The sequence below is a fragment of the Triticum aestivum genome, chromosome 2B, assembly GCF_018294505.1.
Source record: "Triticum aestivum cultivar Chinese Spring chromosome 2B, IWGSC CS RefSeq v2.1, whole genome shotgun sequence".
In the NCBI taxonomy this organism is placed as follows: domain Eukaryota; kingdom Viridiplantae; phylum Streptophyta; class Magnoliopsida; order Poales; family Poaceae; genus Triticum; species Triticum aestivum.
In genome coordinates, this window is record NC_057798.1 from 769,735,556 (window position 1) to 769,743,147 (window position 7,592).

The following is a 7,592-nucleotide window of genomic DNA, read 5'->3' on the forward strand; positions in this document are numbered from 1 at the left end:
CATGGTTGGGTCCTATGAGCCGCACCCGGCTGCACCGCCCATTGCTGCCACCGTGTCGCCGTGGCTGCCGTGGCAGCTGCCGCACCAGGCGGCCTCCGTCGTGCTTGCCTGGCCGTTGTAGCAGCCGCACCGGGCTGCGCCGCCATGGCTGTCGTGGCTACCGCCACACCAGGCAGCCTCCGCCGCGCTCATCTAGCTGCTGCAGCAGCCGCAACGGCTTGTGCTGCCCATTGCCGCGACCTCACCGCCGTGGCTGCCGTGCCAGCCGCCACACAAGGCAGCCTCCGTCGTGCTCGTTGGGCTGCTGCAGTTGCCATCCACCACCACCGCCGCCCCACCCTGGTTGCAGTGGCAGCCGCCTCTCCTGGCGGCCTCCGCCGTGCCCGGCGCTTCATCGCAGCAGCAGCTGCAGCTACCACCGCCGGTCAGCTCCAGCCCCACATCGCCCGCACTGGCGGGAGTCCTGATCCAGCAGGTCCGATTCCCACCCTCGCCGTCATAGCTTCCATCTTGGATTGCTACCGACCACATGTCGGCGGCGGTGAGGCTGCAGGCTGCGGTGCACGGCCTCCTAGCGCGTCGGCGTGTGCAGGAGATGCATGGTCTGCAGCTGACGTTCCTCCAAATTGCCCTTCGCTGTGCAAAGGACCTCGATCTCGTCCGCTGCATCGGGGAACTTGGGCATGCGGTTTCCCCCACGGGCGGCGGGCATACTGTTTCCCCGTGGGCAGCGACCTCAAAGTCTGCGACATCATCGGTTGGGGGGCGCACCCCTCCTTGTCATTCTCCATCGCAAGCCATCCACTCTTCCCTATGCGGTGCAGACCAACAGCCATACACATGCACTCCTTTTGTCCAGGTGGTGTCCGTGGGATCCAGGTGGTTGTACACGTGCACATCCAACATAAAGCATCCCAGTCTATTTCAGGTTGAGAGTAATAACACAAGCCGAGATGTAAAAGGTTTGTTTTTAGGTGTTAGATTTGTGTTGCGTCGAGTCATGGTTATAAGTTGGTTAGGCTACATCTAGAGGACAAGCTGCATGTTCAGGTGGGTGTTGTGTTAGAGTACATAAAGGGCCTAATGGGCCTGGTCTGGCGGTATAGCCCGTTAGTCTTAGGGTTAATTAGTGATAAGGGTCGCTTGCTTACGGGTCAAGTAAAGCCTTGCTTAGGAGTTAAGTAAGTCTCTTTACAGAAAGAGAGGAGATGTATCAATCTAATCAAGCAAGAATTGAGAAGGGAATCCCTTCCCTCTAGCCTGGCCGTGGAAAAAAGGCCCTCAGCCGGCCCTCTCGCGCCCTCCTTCTAGCAGTGCCATAACAATTTGGTATCGGCTATCTTCGGTTCGATAATGTCTTCACCGCCTCCCAATCCGTCTCTCCCGCTATCCTCAATCATGCCCGCCCCGCCGTCCTCACCATGGAGGAGGTGTCCGGGGTGCTGTGGGACCTATCCCATGTGGTCTAGGAGAACCGTCTGTTCATGGTCGGGTCCTACGAGCCGCACCCGACTGCGCCGCCCATTGCCGCCACTGTGCCGACGTGGCTACCGCCACACCAGGCGGCCGCCGCCGAGCTCGCCTGGCCGCTGGAGCAGCCGCACCGGGCTGCGCCGCCCATTGCCGCCACCTCGCTGTCGTGGCTGCCGTCACTGCCTCCACACTAAGCAGCCTCCGCCGCGCTCGCCGGGCCGCTGCAGCAACCGCACCGGGCTGTGACGCCCATTGCCGCCACCGAGCCGTTTTAGCTGCCGTGGCAGCCGCCGCACAAGGCAACTTCCACCGTGCTCGCGGGGCCACTGCAGCTGCCGTCCACCACCATCGCCCGCCCTGGCTGCAATGGCAGCTGCCGCTCCTGGTGGCCTCCACCGCGCCCGGCGCTTCACCGCTACAGCCGATGCAGCTGCAGCAGCCACCGCCGGTCACCTCCCGCCCCGCATAACCCGCACCAGCGGGAGTCCTGATCCACAAGGTCTGGTTCCCACCCTCGCCATCATCGCTTCCATCTTGGATCGCTATAGGCCACATGTCGGTGGCAGTGAGACTGCAGGCTACTGCGCGCCACCTCCTAGTGCGTCGGCGTGTGCGGGAGATGTGTGGTCTGCAGCTGACGCTCCTCCAAATTGCCCTTCGCTGCGCAAAGAACCTCGATCTCGTCCGTTGCGTTGGGTATCTTGGGTATGCGGGTTCCCCCACGGGTAGCGGGCATATTGTTTTCCCCGTGGACAGCGACCTCAAAGTCCGCAACATCATGGTTGGGGGGCGCACCCCTCCTCATCATTCTCCATTGCAAGCCATCCACTCTTCCCTGTCCGGTGTAGACCAACAGCCATACACATGCACTCCTTTTGTCCAAGTAGTGTCCATGGGATCTAGGTGGCGGTACACGTGCACATCCAAAATAAAGCGTCCCAGTCTATTTCAGGTTGAGAGTAATAACACAAACCTAGATGTAAAAGGTTTTTTAGGTGTTAGGTTTGTGTTGTGTCGAGTCATGGTTATAAGTTGGTTAGGATGTAGCTCGAGGACAAGCTGTATGTCCAGGTGGGGTGTTGTGTTAGAGTACGTAATGGGACTAAAGGGCCTGGTCTGGCGGTATATAGCCCGTTAGTCTTAGGGTTAATTAGCGATAAGGGTTGCTCGCTTAGGGGTCAAGTAAAGCCTTTCTTGGTAGTCAAGTAAATCTCTCAATATAAATAGCGAAGATATATCAATCTAGTCAAGGAAGAATTATGAAGGAAATCCCTTCCCTCTTGCCTGGCCGTGGGCAAAAGGCCCTCAGTCGGCCCTCTGATAAGGACATGGCTACCACAGTTACACCCATATCCCCTGTTGTTTTACCTCTTGGAACAGTTGCTAAAGCTCATATACGCCAATTAAATTATCAGGTACTTTTGTTTCTTGGCAATGTTTCTAGTGTTCATGAGAATATGATGCTGCCTAACTTAGATACATTTGTGTTGCTTGCAATTGAAGGGCCTAGCACGGACAAGAAGGATGAACATTGGAACATGGTCAAGCACGGAGATGAAGGTTCTTGCGAAGAGAACAAGAATGGAGGTTCAAGTGGAGATTTCCGGACTTTGAAGCCACCCTGATGACATACAAGACGATGGACGAAATATACAAGATGGCCTTTCATAAATTTCGTCCATAGCTTATTATTGGTGTTGCACCACCTTATTTTGGGCGAGGCCCATGTAAACTATTTTTAGAGTCCATATTGTAGGGGAAACGACTTAGGAGGTTCTTTAGTCCCACCTTGCCAATTGTGGACAAAATCCACTCTCTTTTCCCAATATATATAGCCCTTAAGGCTTCGTTTAGACTTGGATTTTGTTTAGATTAAAGTTTGCCATAGCTGCAACTTCGCGTACTTCGTTTGTGTTCAACGACCAGACAAAGGCGTCACAGAACCCCACCTTGATCAATAAAGCTTTCATCTTATATTCGCAATATCCAGATTGCAATCTCAGTTTCTTGCTTTTTCTTCGTTTGCTCGCAGGAAACTGACTCTCGTGGTCAGGTTGATCGTGCTCCAGCGTGGTCAATAACCTCTCGGAGTTGGTTTAGCGATTGCTAAGGCGCGACGTCCTCGCACGTACGTAGTCGGATCGTCAAAGTCTACTCCTCCGAACGATATTCACCATCTCATCGAAAGACGGGACACCTTTGACTCTATTAAGTGGTATCAGTTTTCAGGTTGCTCGGTGAGATTTTCCAGTTTTTTGTAGTCAGGTTGCATCTGTTTTTTATACCTAGAGTCCAAGAAAAAGCCACAAAAAAAGGGTTAGATTAGTTCATCCGTATCTCAGACAGTCTGAGCCTTTCGCTATTATCACTTAGTTTTTGCATTGTTGAATTTTTGGTTGCATCGTGTGTCGAGTTGCTGGTTTTAGTGTTTCGAGTTCTAGTCACGTTTTGTTCACGCCGCATCCGCTCTCACCATCATTCACTTTGTTGTCATCATCCATTGCCATTTAATTTCTTTGCCGCCGCTGCCAACATCATCACCATCTGTGCGCTATTGCCGTTCTCGCATTATTTCATAAAGTGTGAATTCCTCTTATAAAAAAATAGTACGGCCGATCTGTCGCTACTTTGGAAAGGTTGCGATCAGCGAGAAAAAGAAAGAGATTCGGTTGGACGTTTCCAAGTTCTGGACGTGGTGGGATTTTCGAATGAAAAAAAAAAAAAAAAAAAGGAACATGCACGTGGATTTGTTGCCTTGGATCATCACGTTTGGAGATAAAAAGAAGGAACGTGCACGTGGATTCGATCGGTGGTTTCCATATCTGGACGTGTCCTTGGAGAGAGAAAAAATAATCCTGAAATCTTAAAAGTGCATGCGCACTTTTTCATATGAACGGACGGCTGGGCTTGTTACGTACATGTGTGTCTTTTTTTGTCAGCTAGTGGATATTTTTTATTAGCATTAAATGCGTAAGAACTAGTCCTGAAAACAGATTCACGCACATTTATTTTGGCCACTTAAATTTTTAAAAAGTTATATCTTTTAAACCACACGCCGGAATTCAGATCCGTTTTCATCATTGAATTCATCGCGACGAAATCTTTGAAATTAGATCCCGCATGGGTATGTTTGGACGAAATTTTTTTAATGCCAACTTTGGTGCTATATGGTGCAACTAAAGTAGTGCATTGTGCAACTTTAATACTACATGGTGCAAATTTTTTTAAAACCAACTTTGGAGCAACATGATCTAACTTCATATGGGGTTGCAACCTACCAACCATAACAACTTGATGTGCAACTGGTCTACTTCCCCGGCCAACTATCTAGTAGTGGATTGCAAGCCTTGTCCCTAGTCTAGTTGCACACACATGTTTAGTTGGCTTGTAATATAGTCTGGTTGCACACACATTGATGTTTCATTGGCAGGAAGACTAGTTGCCCACACATTTGCTCATTTGGCTTGTAATTTAGTCTAGTTGCACACATATTAATGTTTAGTTGGCAGGACTATTGGCACAAACATATGCTCAATTGGCGCGGCAATGTAGTCTAGTTGCACACACATTGATGTTTAGTTGGCAGAAGGACTACTGACACACACATATGCTCAGTTGGGGCGGCATATAGTCTAGTTGCACACATATTGTTGTTTAGTTGACAGGAAGACTAGTTCGTTGAAACGTCCCCATGTGAGATCTACTTTTGAAGAGCAGGTCGCGAGGGTTTCAACAGTGAAAACGGATCTGAATTTGGACACGCGTATTGGAAGTTATGCCTTTATAAAATTTTAAAATCACAAAATAAATGTGAACAAACACATGCACATGCATATACATGCACAAGAGGAGATGCATATGCTGGCATTTAATACGTAGTAGGAAAAGAGGCTACTTGATAACTATTCTATTAGAAAAGGAGACAAAAAATTACCTAAAGTGGCAGGCCACTCGCTAAGTATCCCGGGCGGCCGTGCGCTGGCTAGACGCGTCCAAAAATAATATAGTGAAAAAAAAAAGAAAGGATTTGGAAGAAACAGATCACGTGGGTGGTCGGAAGGTTTTGACCGCAAAAAAAGGGTTTGTTTCCCACGGTATAGGAGTGCTATTCGGTTTGGAGTTCTTGCCATTCACGTTTTTGGAAACTCAGCGAAACAAAAAACAAAGATATAAGGAAAAAGAAGTACTATACGATTTGTTTGGAAAGAGAGAAAGAAAAGGCAAGAAGAGAGAGAGAGATAAGGAAAGCATTGCGTGGCTTGTTTTTAGGGACGCAATCTGGTTTTAGTTGGAAAGAGAAGCTGCGGATTTTTAGCTCTCTTTGAAATCCCGAAATAATAGGTAAGGATCCTTTTTTTCGCTCAGCTTAAAAGAAGGAAACAAACAAGCGAGTTCTATGCAGATTTGATATTTCTTTGGAGACAGAGGTCGTTTCCTAAGGGTGTGTTTGCTTCCTGTCACCAACCGGAATGTCATCGGATGGACCCGCTCCTGGGCCACGTTCCAGCGTTTAGTTCGTAACTGGGATGGAACCCACTCGTTCCCTGCGGCCGAATATTCGGCTGAGATCCGGAACCGAGCGAAACCTCCGAATCGAAGGAACCGGTCGTTCTCTCCGTTTCCTCTCCCGTGACCCGGCCCTATCCCCTCCCTCTCTGTGCGCCGCCGCTTTCTCGTCTCGCCCCTCGCTCTCAGGTGCGCCGCCGCTCCCTCTTAGCCCCTCCCTCTCCGGCGCGCCGTCACTCCCTCGTCCCCCTTCCCTCTCCGGTGCGCTGCCTGTCCCTCATCTCCCTTCCTCCCTTAGATCTGCACCACCACTCGATCTGCGCTGTCGTCGACTCACCATCTCTCTTTGTCGATCTGCAGCACAAAAAGGGAGGAAAATGGGGTGCTAGGAAGAAGAGGAGCACGTGCGGACGGCAAGCAGATGCGTGGCTGCTGTTGCAGCTGGCCTACAGCAGCGATTGCGATCTTCCTCCTTGAATATGCTTTGGCTCTACAGATTTTACTGCATGTAGCTACGAGAGAGATGGAGAGGATATTGAGATGACACTCGTGGTTGCTTTTTGATTAAAGTTTGGTGTTCTATGCTGTTCAAATTAGTGCCATATCCTTTGCAAGGATTGTTAATTAGTTTCTCTGAAACAAAATAGGCACACTCAAATTGCTATTGTCTGCTACTCCTACATCTTTGTAATAATTAGTGGAGCCATTGTTTTTAAAAGAATGTTGTTTTCCTTGCAAATATAAACAAAAATGCTGCTGAAATTTTGTATTTTTGTTATTCTATTCTTGATTCCATGCTTCCGAACCGAACACATGAACGGAACCGTTCCATTCTACTTTTTGCTCATACCGAACATAGGGCCGAAACCGACCCGTTCCTCTGGAATGGAACCATTCCATTCCATTACAGTTGGTTCCTGAACCAAACACACCCTAAGGAAGAGTTGAAAAAAAGGGCAAGTTCCGTTGGAAGTAAAAGAAAACAGTTTCGTTTGGAGTCTATTCACGTTTAAGGAAAGTGAGGAGGAAAAAAAGGCAGGATTTGGTTCGGTTTTCCAAAGAGCATCATTATTGTTGGGCGACTGTTAGGCGCCGGCGCGCCGGCCCAAACTTTGGGCCGGTCGGCTCAGAGCCGTTCGATCTGTACCCGCAGAACCGCCAGATATGTCCATATCCTCCCCCTTCGTCAACCCCCCGCACGAAAAAAGAAGGACGCAGCCCCGACCCGCACCAACCGTCTCGCCTCGCCTCTTCGTCTCCCCGATGCAGCACTGTCGCGGAGCGCCGCCGCACTACTGTCTTGCCGGCTCTCGCCATGCAGCCGGCCTGCCTCTCCTCTGTCAGCCCCATCAAGCAAAAACAATTGATTCCAGCAAAGACGGTTGTAGCAAAAAAGTAGACTGCTTCCAGCAAAATCAGAATATGGTAGTAGCAGAATTAGGCCGATTAGAGCAAAAATCAAAAGAATGTGGTAGCAAAAAATGTATATGGTTCCAGCAAAAAAAGACTCTGTTTCCAGCAAAAAAAAAACATCAAAGGTTTGTAGCTCTGGCTCTCCTCCATCCCCGTCGTAGCTTCAGTCATCGCCGTTCTCAGCATGACCGTGGTGGTGC

General features: G+C 49.8%; 1 long non-coding RNA gene across 1 annotated transcript; it reads left to right on the forward strand.

Moving 5' to 3' along the window:
• Positions 1–6,029: 6,029 nt before the first annotated feature.
• LOC123042613 (uncharacterized) lies at positions 6,030–6,548 on the forward strand. Its single transcript, XR_006418837.1, has 2 exons — positions 6,030–6,240; positions 6,340–6,548. It is a non-coding gene; the product is annotated as an uncharacterized lncRNA (long non-coding RNA).
• The last annotated feature ends 1,044 nt before the right edge of the window (positions 6,549–7,592 follow it).